We start from the raw sequence: 19,480 nt of genomic DNA, 5'->3' as shown, positions 1-19,480 counted from the left end.
GCTAATATTTGTTTGCCACAATTTCACTATGCATACAGAACATGAAAGAATGAAATGCAAAAGACATAATAGTGAATTGTTAAATTAACTTTATTTATTTATTCATCGTTCAAATACATAGAAAATAATTACATGTTTACTACAATATGGACACATTTCCCAACAATCTCACACTTTTCGTAGTGAACTAAATGTGTCATGTTTCACATTCCCATGTTATCGATATGTTTGTTAAAATTCCTAGGTAAAAGAGTCTTAGCAAACGAATCCACAAGGTTATATTCATAAGCTACTTTCACCATATCTACTATTCCTTCGGCTAAACAAATATTTGGACGTGTGCAAAGCATAACATACATATGGCTTCCAACTACCGAAACATATGGAACCTTACTCATACACTCTCTTTCTTTTGTTGTCTTAGGACAATCATCCAAAGAAAGATGAAAACCCGATGCAGTCAGTTGAACACCTAGCTTCGCATTGGCCATTGCAATCTATTCAAGTACCTTACTGTTGTATGAAGCTTTTGATAGAGCTATCGTTTACTTATTTCGATCCCTAAGATTCAAATTCCAAGAATATAACTAGCTTCACCCAAGTCCTTGATGCTAAAATATTGAGATAACCACACTTTAACCAATGACAATTCTCCTACATTATTTCAATAAGTAGAATATCATCAACAAACAAAATAATGAAGACCACCTTTTTGTCCTTAAGAGACTTACAAACTTAAGTTTCATCAACATTTTGCTCAAACCTAAAAATCTTGATCACTTGATCAAATCTTTTATTCCATGAGCGGGACGCTTTCTTAAATCCATAAATGGATCTTAGAAGTTTGCAAAATTTTTGCTCGTTTCCTTCGACGACATAGCCATTAAGTTGAGTCATGTAAATGGTCTCATCAAGATAACCATGCAAGAATGTTTTCTTGAAATTCTTTTGCCCATTCTCGTAATCGAGAGCAGCAGAAATGGATAAGAGTATGTGGATAGACTTAAGCATGGCTACTAGAGAGAATGTCTCATCGTAATCGATGCCTTCTGTCTGTTTGTAGTCTTTCTCTACAAGTCTAGCTTTATGTGTTTCCACTTTCCCTTTCATATTTCTCTTCTTCTTGTAAATCCACTTACACCTTATGGGTTTAATCCCAACTGGTAAGTCTACAAGTTCCCATACCGTATTGGATTCTATAGAATTCATCTTGGCATCCAAGGCCTGTTTCTGGAGCTTGGAATCAATGCCCTGCATAGCCTCATTGTAAGTGAGTTGATCATCATCCTTGTAACAATCCTTTTTTTTAGTGGTATCGAAAATAGTGGTTACAAGACCACAAATCTGATGAGTAAGTCTTTATTGTTATTTAATATTTATAAGTCAATTACAATATTATATTCAATTATGGTTTAATAATTTTTATAAATTGAATGAATCAATAAGTATAAGTGGTTCAGCCCAAAAGTCATATTGTTTTTGGAAATGAGGTATTGGGACCTCGTTTCCATAATTTAATGCAGTAAATATTTTTAGTAAATATTTACAGAGCTGGATTATAGGTGAATTGAAGTTTGGTCTAGTAATTTTGATGATTGATTGCTTAATTAAGGTAAAATGATTAAATTGTAAAAGAGGTAAAAGTCAATCGGTATAGACTTAAAATAGTAAAGGGACCAAAATGGTGATTAAACCATGGTAAAAAATTCCAAGCGATGATGGATATGATTAATCCACTAGCTTTTAGGCTATTTGATTATTAAGTCCTAATTAGCTTAGGGTTAAATTGAAATTAAGCTTGTTTAGTAAAAAATTAAAATGATTGAAAGACCAATTGTGCAATTAAATCCTCCTTATATGGTAATTATACCATATACTTATATTATGGACATTTATGGACATGATTTAGCAATTTTATAAGTTATATAAAAAGGGTAATTTAGTAAAAAGTTAAAATGTAAGTTAAATTAAGGAAAATTAAAAGATAACATCAACATTTTCTTTTCTTCTTCGTGTGGAAAGAGAAGAAATACCTAGAAGAAGCTAGATAGAGCCTCAGTCAACTTTGGTCCTTCGATTTGATGAGTAAACCTCCCCCGTTTTTAGTAATTTTTATGTTTTTGAGCTCGTATTAGCTTGATTTAGCTAACCTGATGACTACTTTGTAAAATTGTCAAATGTTATGGATTATGTCACTAATGAGTTTTAGTTGTTCTTCAAGTTTTATGTTAGATTATTAAGCTTGGTTGTTAAATAGGACTATTTTGTAAAATGATTTTTGGTTATTTTAATGTTTAAGGACTAGATTTGAAAGTAGTAAAAGTACAAGGACTTTTTGTGAAATAATAGAAATTATAGACTATAGGGAGGCCCTAGGTAAATTGGTTAAACTTAGTTTTCATTGAAAATGGTTAAATTGCGTATTTTTGACTTAGGGACTAAATTGCATGAAACTAAGACGGCAGATTTGTAAAAATGTGAAAAAAGACTTCATTTCACAAAATGAGTTTTTTTTGCTGCTGGAAGTTGATAATTGAATGGAATAATTATTTTAGATCAAGATATAAATAGATCAGACTCAAATTGCGGAAAAGCTAAAGTAACAGATTGATCGTTGTCTTGACTTCGACTTCGTTTTAGTAAGGTAAGTTCGTTCCATTTAATTGTAATACAATCTAAATGCTCTTTATATAGATTAGTTATTGAATGTTAATTAATGAATTAATGCTTGTACATGGAAATAGAATTAATGGGTTATTATCGCTTGATCATTGACGTAGCCAAATGAACGTAGGATAGTGTACGATTGACATGCCAATTGGTTATTTTGCGCACGATACGGGATTGGTATGAGATATTATGAAGATTTCTGTATATCATCTGTTCACAAAATATATCGAGGTCCTACATATGTTGCAGACTATCGTGTTATATTATAGTGTTTTTCTGGTGTGCTGCGGGGACGGATGTTAGCCTACGGGGTAGGCATTGAGTGCCGAGGTGTGTTATCGGTTGGATTGGCTTGTATGATTGTCAGGTGTGTTCTGGATGGTTAACTGTGTTATTGAAATGTGAGAAATTGATTTGTACTGTTTGTTGAGCATTACTCATCTACTGTGACCTTTGATTGATAGGAAATGAGAAATTGATTTGTAGTATTGTTTGAGCATTACTTACTTGTTGTGAGCTGCGATTGACAGGAACTCTGTTAGTAACCTCGTTATTTGAATTATTATTTTATTTCGATAAGATTTATCAATTAGTTGGGGATCTTACTAAGGTTTATATAAGCTTACTTGTGTCCCTATCTTTTTCTTTGTAGATTACATCTTCGTGGAACTCAGGAATTGGGTCAACTCGAAGAATCACATTATCCGAGAATCTTTTGGTAGACTATGAGTATAACCTTGGATTATATGGCATGCAATAAGCTAATGGTGGATATTATGTGATAGTCTGAAGGACATATGTGGTAGCTTGGTGTACTTGTATTTTTGTTGTGTCAAGTAGCTATTTGAGGCATGTATGCTTAATTATTGTGAAGGAATGAGTGGTTGATGCTAATCAATCATGAATTGGTAAGTTTTGTTATTTGATGTGGTATGCATGGATGGCTTGAAATTTTAGCTTGGTAATGGTTTGCTATGTGATTGAAATGTGGTGTCAATGGTGGTAATTAGTAGGCACATAAGATGGTTGATTAACTTGATTTGAGTGGTTTAAAATGCATTCCTAAGTCTTGTGAACATGTGTGTAAGTTTATAATTAGGTACCTAAGCATTTGGATGTGAAATGAGTATGTTTTGGGACATTTTTTAGCACACGCGGCTTAGGACATGGGCTGTCACATGGTTGTTTGCCTCGAACATGTTAGATGCAAGGTTCACATAGGCTGGCACACGGCCTACGACACAATCGTGTGGCCCAAGTCAGTGAGTTACACGGGTAGACACACGGGCGTGTGGGGTAGACACATGGGCGTGTGGGATAGCCACACAGTTTGGACTCTGTCACCTGGCTTGGACACATGGCCGTGTAACCCCTGATTTGAAAATTTTTACTTTTGCTCCAAGTCTTCTATTTTGTATCGAATTGGTCCCTGATTTTTCCTAAACTATTTCAAATGCCTCGTAGGCTCGATTTAAGGCCTATAAGTGTAGGTTTTACTCCAATTTGAATTATTTATGAATTTTGTTAATTAATTTGGTAACTTGATGCTATCTGTTATTAATTATTTTAAATCTTGTGATAATTCTTTGTAACCCTAATCTGGGGACGAAAAGGGGTTATGGGTATTACATTTAGTGGTATCAAAGCTATGGTTTAGTCGATCCTCGGACTGAAAGTGTGATGATGTGTAGAATTACATGCTATATAAACCAGTGATAGTGTGATATTTATTCATCCAATTTAACCTCTATTTTTCTTACAAATTTAATGAATGTTAATAGAATCTGGTCATACTAACCTGAATGAGGTAAATGGTAGTATTCTGACTTCTAAACAAGAGGTAAGTTATAGTTTATCAATTTTGTAAATGTCTGATAGTGAAGTCAAAATGTCTTTTCAACTTAATGAGTTAGTGTTTCACAAAAATGGCTTGAGCCAATTTAGTGGCTCTACAACTTCTACCCCCGTGATATGCTTCTTATGGCACCCCTGGGTAATCAACTGACTGGAATAGTTTGACGGTTCGCGGTTAATAATTAGAAGGTATGGTGCTGAAGAATTCAGAGGTAAAATAGATGAAGATCTAACTGGGGCTAGGTACTGGCTTGAAAATATACAATGAACTTTTGATGAAATGGCTTGATTTCTTGATGATTATCTCAGATGTGTCATGTCTTGATAAAAAGGGTAAGGCTTATAATTAGTGGTGGATATTAACAGCTGTTGTACCGAGAGATTAGATTAATTGGGATTTCTTCAGATATGAATTCAAAAAGAACATTGTCACTAGCTGTCATCTAGATAGGAAAATTGTACAAGTCAATAAATTTAATCGAGAAATTATGTCTGTGAATAGTGTCAAACAATTGTCTACGCCTCAGAAAGGAAAATGCCTTAGTAAGAGCAATAACACTAGAGTTAGCTATAGTGGGACCGAAGATACAATTGTTAGAGTAGAAGCTACCATGCCTAGTATTATTTCTGGTACGTTCTATTTCTTTGATATTACTTATTGTATAGGCACTGATTGTTACTAGGTCAACTTACTCATACATTTTATTGCATTAGTAACGTAGAAGGATCTACCTCTTGAGTCAATTGAGTTTGATGTTTGAGACATAATCCATTGGGTTAGAGTGTAATGGTTAACTTGGTATATCGAAACTATCTGCTAAAAATCTATTACTGTGATTTTCCTATTGATCTGATTTTACTACTATTTCATGAATTTGGTATTATTTTGGGAATAGATTGGCTAAAGTTATATGATATTGTTGTGAACTATAGGCTGAAATGAATCGATTTGAAATGTCAGACTGGTGTAGTGATTATAGTTGAGTCTGGTAAATTAGAGAATACAACCAGAGCTATTTCGGTTATCTTGGTATAGAAAAATATTTGGAAAGATTGTAAAACATTTCTGGTAAATATATTGGAACATCCTAACTCGTATTCATCGCTAGAATAGAGTTACGGGAATGCTACAGCAAGTTAACCGAAATAAACAAGTAAAATCATAATCATTTCAGTATAATTTCTCAAATACCATAGAATAATTGAATTAAAATAATAACTTATAACTACGAGGCTTAAATCGAGCTTTAGGGACTAAAAAATTAATCTTAAAACCCTCAGGGATTAATTTAAAACAAATCTTAAACTTTAGGAAAATATTAAAATTTTCATAAACAGGGGACACAAGGTCGTGTCCCAGTCCATGTCTCTGCTCATGTAACTCACTAAGTTGGGTCACATGGTCCTATCGTAGGCCGTGTGCCAAACTGTGTAACTCTCTAACTTGTGACACACGTCCTTGTTCGCAGGCCATGTGCTAGGTTTTGTAACACACTGACTTAATACACATGGTCTTGTCTCAGACCGTGTGTAGCACACAGCCATGTGGCATCCCATTTCCTAGGCCGTGTGCGCCTAAATGAACCTTAAACATCAAGTTTCCATTTCAAGATTTCTTGGACACAAAGTAATCCATTTACCATCCATTAGACTTATTGAAAATGGCATTAAACAAGCTTAAATCATGCTAGTTCAACCTTCTTAAGTGCTTAACCAATGTACCCTCAATGGTACCACAAGTATACATACTTATACAACAATATAAATCATCACTCAAACATGACAATTCACACAACTTACACTTGTAACCAATATGCCTATTATAGACACCACAGTTCACAACAATTCAAGATGACCTTTTAGTTATACTTATACTAAAAGTTTGTACCAAAGATATCTTCCATCATTCACATATATCACAATAAGTTATCTACTCGCACTTAAGATCACTCTTTATATATTTACATATCAAAACAAGCCTATTACATGCCATATAATCCAAAACAAACGTTCAAAAACTACTGAAAATAGATGAACAGTGTGACTTGAGTGCTGATCCGATTGTCTATCCTTCAAAAGTATCTACAAGAAACAGAAATTAACACAAGTAAGCTTATTGAAGCTTAGTAAGTTATATGGAAAGAAACAATAATTCTTACAAAATAAATTTAACAATCAAATAAAAAGTGGTTCAACAACAAATGTTTCCTGTCATCCACAATTGCAAACAGGTGAATTTCATATTTCAATTCAAAGCTCAAATAATAATCTCCAGCAAACATACATGCCCACAATGGATTCAATTCAAGATGTCAAGTATGTTTCATGCCATTTAAAGTCATTAAACAAGTTATAATACAATAATTTACGACTTGATGAATGACTTATAGATACAAGTACACAAGTAAACCAACCAAAACATGCCAAACACTCATGAGAGCTAATCCAATCGATAACATGCCAAACGCTCATGAGAGCTAATCCAACCGATAACACGCCAAACGCTAATGAGAGCTAATCCAATCGATAACACACCTCGACACTAATTGCCAAGGCCATAGGCTATACATCCGCCTCCATAACACGCTAGAAGAAGATAGTATAACACGAGGCTTCACAAAAAATGATGAACCTTAGTATACTTGGTAAAATATATAATAAGCACACCACACCAATCTCCAGTCCAATCCCAACATAACACACCATCATTCAGTTATACTCTATCTCGCGTTCATCCGGCCTAAGTATGGAAATTCAATTACACTTTCCCAAACAACTTTACATCATCAATTGAACAATTAATATCCACTATTTCATGTCATATCATCATACAATTCATACAGATATTAAATTACAAAATGGACAAACTTACCTAGACTAAATTGTAATAGTTATAGAAGTTTAAGGACTATTCTGTAATTTTCCCTCTTCCACGTAAATCAACAGGGTCTTGATCTAAAATATAAAATTTCCCAATTATTAGCTTACATTTCATATTCCAATTAATACCCTTTTATTTTTGAAATTACATAATTGCCCTTAACTTTTACAACTTTTGTAGTTTAGTCCTCTAACCCGAAAATCATGAAATTAACCATTTTTCAAGTAAAATTTATAGTTCAATAATATAGGCCCTTAAACAGTCCCAATTATAACAATCAAACCTTGAAATTTTTACATTTTAACAATTTAATCCTTTAAATGCAAGTAACAAAAATTTCTTCACAAAACAACCAAATACAACAATCAATGCTTCAAACACATAATTATCATTAAAAACAACCAAGATTCATCAATAACAACCTTTAAACTTTTTAATAGATTCAAAAACGGTGGTACAAGCTAGCTAGACCTAGTTGCAACGATTTCAAAAACATAAAAATTACAAGAAATAGGTAAGAATTGAGCTCACATGCAATAAGGAGATGCAATCGAAGCTTGGAGCCCCCTTCAATGGTGTTTCAACATGAATTTGAAGAAAATGAAGAAGAAAATTTTTATTCTTTCTATTTGTTTTGTTTAAATTTTGATTTAATTACAAAATTACCATTAAAACATATGTTATTTTATCATTTTCATTCCGATTCCCATCCAACAATAATAACTATGGGCTAATTGCTACAGAGGTCCTTTCTCATTTAGTAATTAAGTTATTTGATCATCTAAATGCAATAATTACTAAGTTTTGCACCTTTTTCAATTTAGTCCTTTTTCTTTAATTAATTATCTAAACGTTAGAATTTCTTAACCAAAATTTAATAGGACTCTAATTACTCCATATATATTCTATAAATAATATTTACAGGCTGACACGACAAAAATTTTGTCCCGAAACCTTTGTTCCGTCACCACTGAAAAATGAGTTGTTACATATATATTTTCTTTATACTTAGGAATTGGGATTGAAGGATTGATCATGTACCGATTGCCAGTGGGTTTCTTGATTTGTAACCTGAACAGTTTCTGAGATTTCTGCCTAAATGTGAAAATTGAATAAATTCAGGATAAAGAATAAATATCTTTTATCTTGTACAGATGATCCGTTTGATTAGTTAAAAGGCCTAATAGTGTTCTGAAAGATAAATGCAGATCTAGTTATTATCAGTTGTTAGTTAAAGATTACTGAAAATAGCTTTTTTAACTCGATATGGTCAATATGAATTCTAGTAATGTTGTCTGGACTAATTATTGTCTCTGTTAATTAATGAATTTGATGAATCGGGTTTTTCGGCCTCATTTTGATAGTTTTGTGGTTGCATTTATTAATGATATACTGATCTATTCTAAAAAAGAATCAGTGCACATTCAACATAAGAGAATCGTGTAACAAACTTTTTAAGAGAGACAATTTATGTGGAAGTTAGTAAATGTGAGTTGGATTCAGCGAGGTTGGTTTTCCTGAGTATGTAAATTCATAGACGGGGATTCGTATAGATCCGAGTAAAATCTATTCTATTATTATATGGAAAACTCTGAAAAATATCTCTTAGAGTTTTGGTACTGACCTATCCTAAATCTGGGAAGGAAAATGATTATTATAATAATGGTTTTGTATTAGCTAAATTAAAAAAATAGATCGCTGTTTCTTCAACGAATCCGAGAATTGCAGGATGGCGACCTGAAGTTGTTAACTAACTAGAGCAAATCTAGAGTGAGCTATCTATAGGATTTACGGTGGATACCGATGGTATGATGTATTTTTGCAATAGATTGTGTGTTCTAAATAATTCGCAGTTAAAACGAGACATTTTCTCTGAGGCACACAGAAATACATATTTTATTCATCCGAATAAATTGAAAATCAAGTATTGTCAGAGTGACTGTAGCCTATCATGATTCCTAAATAGAATTGGGAACGAGTTATGATAGATTTTGTATTTGGATCACTTGTATCACCAAGGAAGAATGATTCGATTTGGGTGATTGTTGATAGATTGACAAGTCAGCTCATTTATTTCGGTCAGAACTGCTTATTCACTCAAGAAAGTAGTCGAGTTATATGTATTAGACATTGTCAGATTAAATAAGTATCATTGTCTATTATTTTTGAATAAGATCTAAAATTCATCTCGAGATTTATGTAAGCTTACTTGTGTCCCTATCTTTTTCTTTATGGATTACGTCTTTGTGGAAATCGGGAGATTGGTTCAACTCAAAGAATCACATTATTTGAGAATCTTTTGGTAGACTATGAGTATAACCTTGGCTTATATGGCATGTAATAGGCACGTATGTGGTAGCTTGATGTATTGTGTCAAGTAGCTATTTGAGGCATGTATGCTTAATTCTTATGAAGGCATGAGTGGTTGATGCTAATCAAGCATGAATTGGTAAGTTTTGTTATTTTATGTGGTATGCATAGATGGCTTGAACGTTTATCTTAGTAATGTTTGTTATGTGATTGAAATGTGGTGTAAATGGTGGCACATTGGTAGGCATGTAGGATGGTTGATTAACTTGATTTGAGAGGTTTAAAATGCATTCCAAAGTCTTGTGAACATGTGTGTAAGTTTATAATTAGGTACCTAAGCATTTAGATGTGAAATGAGAATGTTTTGGGACATTTTTAGGCACACACAGCTTGAGACACGGGATATCACATGGTCATGTGCCACACATGGGCAACCTATACGGGCTTGTGCCCCAAACGTGTTAGGTTCAGGGTTCACATAGGCTGGCACATGGCATGCGACACGGTTGTGTGGCCCAAGTCATTGACTTAGACGGGTAGATACACGGGCATATGGGATAGCCACACATTCTGGGATCTATCGCATGGCCTAGACACATGGTCGTGTAACCTCTGTTTTAAAAATTTTCTCTTTTGCCCCAAATCTTCTATTTTATGTCGAATTGGTCCCTGGTTGTTCATAAACTTTTAAAGGCCTTGTAGGCTCAATTTAAGGCCCATAAGTGTAGGTTCTACTCCGATCTAAATTATTAATGAATTTTTTATTTAATTCGGCAACTTGATGTTATTTGTTATTGACTGTTTAGAATTGTTCAGTAATACTCCGTAACTCTAATCTAGTGATGGAAATGAGTTATGGGTGTTACAAGCCTCATGATTGGCTTGCATATTATAAATGTTACCATCACTGATTAAGAATTCTGATTTCTTAGAAACTCTACCACTACGACGGATTCCCATATGTTGTTGATTGTTTGAAGGTCTTTCCACAACTTTCTTGAGAAATGAACTTGGTGATTGTTCTACATCTCCCGAAAGTTCCTTAAGTACCCCTTGTACCTTTCGCATTAGAAGACCTCTTAGTCATTTTACCTTCCAAGAAAGATTCCTATTATAGAATACTAACTTTCTTAAGCATACTTAATGGTCCATCTTTCATGAGTTTAGTGATTTTTCTTAGTTAATATGACCAAGTTTTAAGTGTCATAGGTACCCCTTATTAGAGTGAAAAGATTTAAGCATCTTATTCACCATTTAAGTTTGAAGCATCGAGTAGTTATTTGGTTTGATAAAATAGAGATTGTTTTTCATCCATCCGTTATAATCAAAGAATGATTTCTATGAATAGTAATCCCTTTATTGAATGTCACAAAATAACCATCATTAAATCAACATGATACAAAAATTAAATTCCTCTTAAAATGAGGTACATAAAACACGTCCTTAAAAACAATCTTCCTAAAATTATTAGAACGTAAAATAAGTTCTCCATTGCTTTAGCTAAAACATAGTTCCCATCTCCTATCCGCAATGAGAGGCTCCAGTCATGTAGCCTTTTCATTTTGTTGAACCCCTGTAAAGAAACACACATATGGTTAGTGGCTCTAAAATCAATAACCCAGTTGTCAATTGATTCTTCCACTAAGCAAGATGCAACCACAAAGAGTTTCATACCTTTCTTTTTTCGGCTAGATAATCCATATACTCTTTGCAATTCGATCTAAAGTGTCTTTTCTTGTTGCAGAAGAAACATTTGATCTTTCTAGGATCCTTTGACTTCTTAATCTTCTTCCTATCTACAAGAGGTGGAATCGAAGACTTAGTCAGCTTTAGTCAGCTTCTTGTTTCCCTTAGCTTTCTACTTCCCCTTAGAGGATGAGGGGCCCATAGCTAAGTTTGTCTCAGGCTTTTCCTGAACCGGCTTACCACCATTTAGCATCAACTCATAGGGTTGTAATTCCTTCGTGAGCTAAGCCGCGCCTTGTTCCTCAACTTGTAATCGGCCCTAAAGGGAGCAAACTCCTTCATCAAGGATTTAAACACTATTTTAATCTGAGTGTTCACGTCTAGTTTAGCCCCATTTTCCTCAGCTTCTACAAAGAATCCCTGTAACACTACAAGCCCGTATCCGTCGCCAGATTAGGGCTACGGAGTATTACTAGAGTATAACATCATCTAGCGAACATTTTTTTATTACAAACAAACCACAACATAAATCATAGTAATATCAAGCAAAATGATTCATACGGTCCCTTTTACAAGCCCTCGAGGCCCTAAAATAACATTAGAAACGAATCGGGCCTAAATTGGAAACATGTGAACTTTTTTGGAAAAGTTAAAATTTTCAAACTGCAGGGGTTACACGGTCGTGTGACTCACACGGCAAGGAGACACGCCCATGTCTTAGGCCGTGTGGGCATTCAAAATAGGGACACACGACCGTGTCCAAGCTTGTGTTCATGCCCGTGTAACTCACTGACTTGGGTCACATGGCCAAGCCACACACCCGTGTGCTAGGCCATGTAACTGCCTGGCTTGCAACCCTTTGAAAGATACAGGGGACACATGACTGTGTCGCTTGGCTGTGTGTCACAAATGGTTGAGGCGACGCATGCCCATGTCTCTGGCCATGTGGACGAAAAATAAGCCATTTCCAAGCCATTTTTCTCACCCAAAATTCGGCCACTTTTATAACCAAATTTCACCTATAATCATGCGCTCAAGACACACCTAATATATGCATACACAAGCTTTAATAATTATAGAAACTAACCATTTAACCAATATGCCAATATGGCACCACACTCTCATCAATCAAACTTGACTAAACACCTACGAAATTCATTCATGATACAATCAACCAATTAAACACTTCAATGCCACATTTGTCATAATGTTCATATACCAAATACGTGCATAAAAATACCATCATGACCATTTCCACATATACCATTAATCTTAAAAACAATATCAAATGTCAATACACATTCAAGGCTACTAAACCTAACCATTAACACTTCAAGGCACTATCTATGTCATACCAAAACAACATCTCAAAGCATACCGTAATGTTCATCCATTCAACTACCATAACTATGTACTTAGATGCCAAAATGACAACCACTTTAAAAGTCATTTATGCATATGATATCATATCAACTATATCATCAACCAAAACGTCATGTATACAAGCCACACATAATGGTTAAATTCATCAAACAAGACACCTATACATGCCATTATAACCATGACTAAAAATTATCAAAATCTACCGATATAGCCAATGGATGGTGTGATGGATCTCCGACAAGCTTCCAACCCAAACGAGCTTCTGATTAACTAAAAAAACAAAATAAATAAAACCCCGTAATCATGTAATGCTCAGTAAGTTCGTAGTTCATAAACAAGGCTTACCATTTCAATATATAAGCATAACAACAATTTGAGACCATCAAACATAGCTTAACATTAGCCTAAGTAACAACAACCTTTCAAGTTAGATAACCACATAGCTTAGCATCGTATTGCAAAACATAACAGCTTTTATGCACACAACTTATAAGCATTCATACTTTCATGCATATGGCTAAGCATATTTAAAGCATCATCAATTCATACCTTTTTTATACTTTCAAAGCATTACTTATCGAAGTATTTTTCAATCGTTCCCTTTTTCATACCCATTGAACCACTAGAATAATATTGGATATGCGAGAATCTTGCACACAGTGTGCCAACATGTGGTTAAAACCACTACTATCTCATATCACATATAAATGCTCTCTCTCAAGCCATAAATGGGTCTGCTCACACAAGTTGTCAGTCAAGACGTAGCTACACGATGCTGCTCACACAAGCTGTCAAGTAAGCACAACACATACCAGAAACTCAGTCACTGGTAGGACGTACAGGACCAGCACCTTAAACATGGTAACCCCTAATGACATGTCATTTGTATCCTATATATTCCTAAGGTTCAAATGGGATCCGAAAGTCACAAAAACTTTGTTCGATATTTTTGTAGAGTCCTAATTCCATAATATAACATAAAAGCATTTAAATCAAACATAATTCAATGCTACTCGAATGTACAAACTTACCTCAAACATGAACGAAGAAATACAATCATTTATTCCAACACTTTTTCTTTTCCCTTATCTAAATCTGAACGTTGCTTTTCTTGATCTATATAATCAAATATAACTCATTGAAACTTCATTCTATTCAATTAATCAAAAAATAAATCATGTTTTGGAAAAATTACATTTTTGCCCCAATAATTTTGAGTTCATTATGATTTAGTCCCTAAACTTATAAAATAAAATTTATGCAAGTCGATACCAACCCACTATAGTCGAATATTACTTAGGCCCCTAGCAAGCCTTACATTTCATTTATTTTACAATTTTAGCATGGATAATTTTCTATTTTTGAATTTAATCCCAAATTAATAAATTCATTAAAATTTCCTTTTCAAAAGTTGTTCAACTAGCATCAATGATAGTACCAGAAAGAACATAAGTTTTCTCCCTACTTATTGGTTTATTTGTTCCTATTTAGTTATTCTTAGCACATATTTTAACATTTTTAGTTTACTAAATTGCATTTTATAACTCAATGGATCCTAGCCTATTTTACCATTAATTTTGTCATATTTTGGTACTAATGTAACTGCATGAATAATTCTAGATTGGGTCCAGAATTGTCGCCACAACTGTCAAAATAAGAACAAAAACATGTGAGCTGTCTAGTTTGGTATAACCAACCTTTACGTACAAGGACAACATGATTCTGAGGAAATGACACCTATGCTGTTTGGAAGGGCATAAATATTGACGTGAAAAGAAAAAAAGATGAGAGCTTTTTCTTAACTATCATTTTTCTTAACCTATCTTTGGGGGAAGCTTGTGGCCATGGCGGCTTAAGTCTCCCTTAAGTGAGCCAATATGAAAATGATGCATACCAGCTCCTAATGAGGAGTCCTGAGTACGACTGAAAAGGGAATAGAGAGATTCAAGTCGAGTTCTTCTAGGAAAATTATTCTCCACTTGTTTCTTTTATATTTCTTTCTAAACGCTGGTGATTACTCTCTATTTCATGTTTCTATGGAAGTATACATGATTTCTAGGTTAAATTTTATTTTATTAAATGTTATTTCTATTGTTTAATCTATGGGTTTAAATGTTTTTAGCACGGAAGTGTTATTGCAGTCACTGACACTGGAAGGTGCAGTGACAGTTCGAGCTAACAAGCATTACAACGGAAGTTGAGTGAGGATTAGAGGAATTCAGTCCACTTGTTCTTAATAGTGTCATATTGCCACCATCGAAAGGTGGGGTTAGTGTGCATTTTTAAGTTTAGATTAATTAGAGGAGTGACGCTTGTTAAAATATACATTGAAATTTATCGCATCGACAACCACTTATCCTTTTATACCTTGTGAACACTTAGTATTATGCTGAAGATTCATGTTGGGGATCCCAGTTAATTATCATTATATTTTATTTCATTGTTTTCAAAATATTGTTTTGATAACTATCCTCACAATTTATCTCATTTCTATCTAGCTATTGCACTGACATTGATAGACAAAAGACAACCATCCCTGTGGGATCAATATTTGACAGACTCACATCTGTCTACTATACTTGCATAGAAAGTGTACGCTTGCACATTATTGCTGTGACATTAAACAACCGATCAATCAAACATTTATTTTCATCCATCAAACAAAAAAAAAAAAACCTAACATACATTCATCATAAAACCCTAGACTTTTAATAGTTTTGCAAACTAGGGCTAGGTAGATTAAACAACAACGACTTCAAAAACATAGAATTCATTAAAAACGAAAAAAAAATAACTTACATGCACTAGGAAGCGTTGGCCGAATGCTTGGATGCTCAAAACTGGTGATTTTCTTCTTGAGAAATTTGGCTAGAAGAAGATGGACAAGGTAATTTGGTTTTATTTTGCTTATTTTGTTTATTTGATTATTAAATTACTTATATAACCTTACTTAATCCCATTAATGATGTCTAAACTTGTCCACTACTAATTTTAATGGTCTATTTACAACATAAGGACTCATAATTTAATGTTCTATAGCTGTTAAATACCTTTAGCTATTAGAACTCAACTTTTGCACTTTACGCGATTTAATCCTTTTTACCAAATTAAGCATGCTAACGATAAAATTTCTTAACAAAATTTTTATACGGTAATGTTATCATGCTATAGACAATAAAATAATAATAAAATAAATTTTCTGACGTCATATTTATAGTCCTTAAACCACTTTTTTGATTTCACTAAATACGGGCTGTTACAACTCTCCCCCTAAGAAATTTTAGTTCCCGAAAATCTTACCAGAAAATAGATTAGGATATTGCTTTCTCATAGCTTCCTTTGGTACCCAAGTGGCTTTTTCAATTATGTGATGTTGCCAAAGAACCTTTACTAAAGCTATGTTTTTGTTTCTTCATTCTTTAACCTCACGTGCCAAAATTCTGATCGGTTCCTCGTGTACAACATATCAGGATGAATTTCAATATCCGCATGTGATCGGTCTAATCGATACCGTCGCAATATAGATACATGAAACACGTTATAAATCTTTTCTAACTCTGATGGCAAAGCTAGTTGATGTGCTACTGGTCTGATTCATTTTATGGTCTCATACAGCCTGATAAACTGTAGGCTTAGCTTTCCTTTGTGACCAAAATGAAGAATTTTCTTCTAGGGCGATACTTTCAGAAATAATTTGTCGCCGATTTAAAATTCAATGTCTTTACGTTTCAAATCTGCATATGATTTCTATCAATCTGAAGCTTCTTTCAAACTATCACGGATTACTTTCACTTTTTCTTCAGTCTCTTGAATTAAATCGAACCCGTGAATCTTTTTCTCACTAAGCTTGGCTCAATATAAAGGAGCTCGGCATCTACGACCGTACAAAGCTTCGTATGGTGCCATATTTATACAAATCTTTTTTTGGTGCCATCTTTATACTTGATACAATCAACCAATTAAACACTTCAATGCCACATTTGTCATAATGTTCATATACCAAATACATGCACAAAAAATACCATCATGACCATTTCCACATATACCATTAATCTTAAAAACAATATCAAATGTCAATACACATTCAAGGCTGCTAAGCCTAACCATTAACACTTCAAGGCACTATCTATGTCATACCAAAACAACATCTCAAAGCATACCGTAATGTTCATCCATTCAACTATGATAACTATGTACTTAGATGCCAAAATGACAACCACTTTAAAAGTCATATATGGATATGATATCATATCAACTATATCATCAACCAAAACATCATGTATACAAGCCACACATAATGGTTAAATTCATCAAACAAGACACCTATACATGCCATTATAACCATGACTAAAAATTATCAAAATCTACCGATATAGCCAATGGAGAGTGTGATGGATCTCTGACAAGCTTCCAACCTGAACGAGCTTCTGATTAACTAAAAATAGAAAAGAAATAACACGAACTACGCATGTAATGCTTAGTAAGTTCGTACTTTATAAACAAAGCTTACCATTTCAATATATAAGCATAACAACAATTTGAGACCATCCAACATAACTTGGCATTATCCTAAGCAACAATAACCTTTCAAGTTAGATAACCACATAGTTTAGTAAGTCATTGCAAAGCATAATAGCTTTTATGCACACAACTTATAAGCAATCATACTTTCATGCATATGGCTAAGCATATTTAAAGCATCACCAACTCATACCTTTTTCATACTTTCACAGCATTACTTATCGAAGTATTTTTTGATCCTTCCCTTTTTCATACTTGTTGAACCACTAGAATAATATCGGATACATGGGAATCTCGCTCACAATTTGCCAACATGTGGTTGAAACCAATACCATCTCATATCTCATATAAATGCTCTCTCTCGAGCCGTAAATGGGTCTGCCAACACAAGCTGTTAGTCAAGACGTAGCTACACGGTGCTACTCATACAAGATGTCAAGTAACCACAACACATGCCAGAAACTCAGCCATACAGGACTAGCACCCAAAACACAATAACCCCTAATGACATGTCATTTGTATCCTATATATTCCTAAGGTTCAAATGGGATCCGAAAGTCACTGAAACTTTGTTCGATATTTCTGTAGAGTTGTAATACTATAATATATCTTAAAAGCATTTAAATCAAACATAATTCAATGCTATTCAAATGTACAAACTTACCTCGAACACGAACGACGAAATACAATCAGTTAGTCTAACACTTTTTCTTTTCCCCGATCTAAATCTAAACGTTGCTTTTCTTGATCTATATAATAAAATTTAACTCATTCAATTTAATAAGAAAAATCATGTTTTGGCAAAATTACAATTTTTCCCTATAATTTTGAATTCATTACAATTTAGTCCTTAAGCTTATAAAATAAAATTTATGCAATTTGATACCAACCCACTATAGCTGAATATTACTTAGGCCCCTAGCAAGCCCTACATTTCATTTATTTCACAATTTTACCATGAATAATTTTCTACTTTTCAATTTAATTCCAAATTGACAAATTCATTAAAATTTCCTTTACAAAAGTTGTTCAACTAGCATCAAACATTTATTTTCATCCATCAAACAAAAAAAAAAACTAACATACATTCCTGCTAACACCCTAGACATTTAACAATTTTGCAAACTCGAGCTAGCTAGATTAAACTACAACGACTTTAAAAACATAGAAATTATTAAAAACGGGACCAAAAATCACTTACATACACTAGGAAGTGTTGGCTAGATGCTTGGATGCTCAAAAATGGTGATTTTCTTCGTTATAAAATCAGCTAGAAGAAGATGGACAAGGTAATTTGGTTTTATTTTACTTATTTTGTTTATTTAATTATTAAATTACTTATATATCCTTACTTTATCCCACTAATGATGTCTAAACTTGTCCACTACTAATTTTAATGCTCTATTTACAACATAAGGACTCATACCTTTTTACCAAATTAAGCATGCTAATGATAAAATTTCTTAACAAAATTTTTACATAGTACTACTATCATGTTGTAAACAATAAAATAATAAAATAAAATTTTTGACATCGAATTTGTGGTCCCGACACCACTATCTTGATTTCACTGAAAATGGGTTGTTATAATCTCATAAGCTTAAGCATATGCTTTTTGACCAGAGTGTCGAGTTTTTCAAATTTATAATAGCGAATGGTTGAGCCAATGCGACATGGCATTCAAGCAAATCCTCCAAAATTGTCTTGATCGTTTTAGCAGTACGAAAATTCTCATGTTGTTTTTGCAGCACACTACTCATACTCGCTAGCGTATAACATCAAGCAGTAGAGTCAGAATCTCTCTAGCGATTTCTCGCTTTGGGCTGAGCTTCAGGTGGGAAAGGTTCGTTAAGGACGAATTTGTGTTTTTCACTGCTGAGAACTATCAACAAATTTCGTTTACATTCTCAAAAGTTATCCCCATTCAATTTATTCTTAGTAAGTATGTTAATAAGAGGAGTACGAGACATATCTGAACAAAATAATAATAACTATTTACTAATTACTATCTTTGTACTAAAAGAACATTTTTATTTTAGCAACATATCAAGAATGCATTATGATGCATGTGTCTTGAACTAAAACCATAAAAAAATTCATGTTACTACTGGTTTATACGTCTTGGCATGATTGGTGTGGAGAACCCGCCAACTAGTGGATTTTCTTCATGAGCAT

Source organism: Gossypium raimondii, chromosome 9 (genome assembly GCF_025698545.1).
Source record: "Gossypium raimondii isolate GPD5lz chromosome 9, ASM2569854v1, whole genome shotgun sequence".
Lineage (NCBI taxonomy): Eukaryota > Viridiplantae > Streptophyta > Magnoliopsida > Malvales > Malvaceae > Gossypium > Gossypium raimondii.
Note: the sequence above shows the minus strand (reverse complement) of the source record.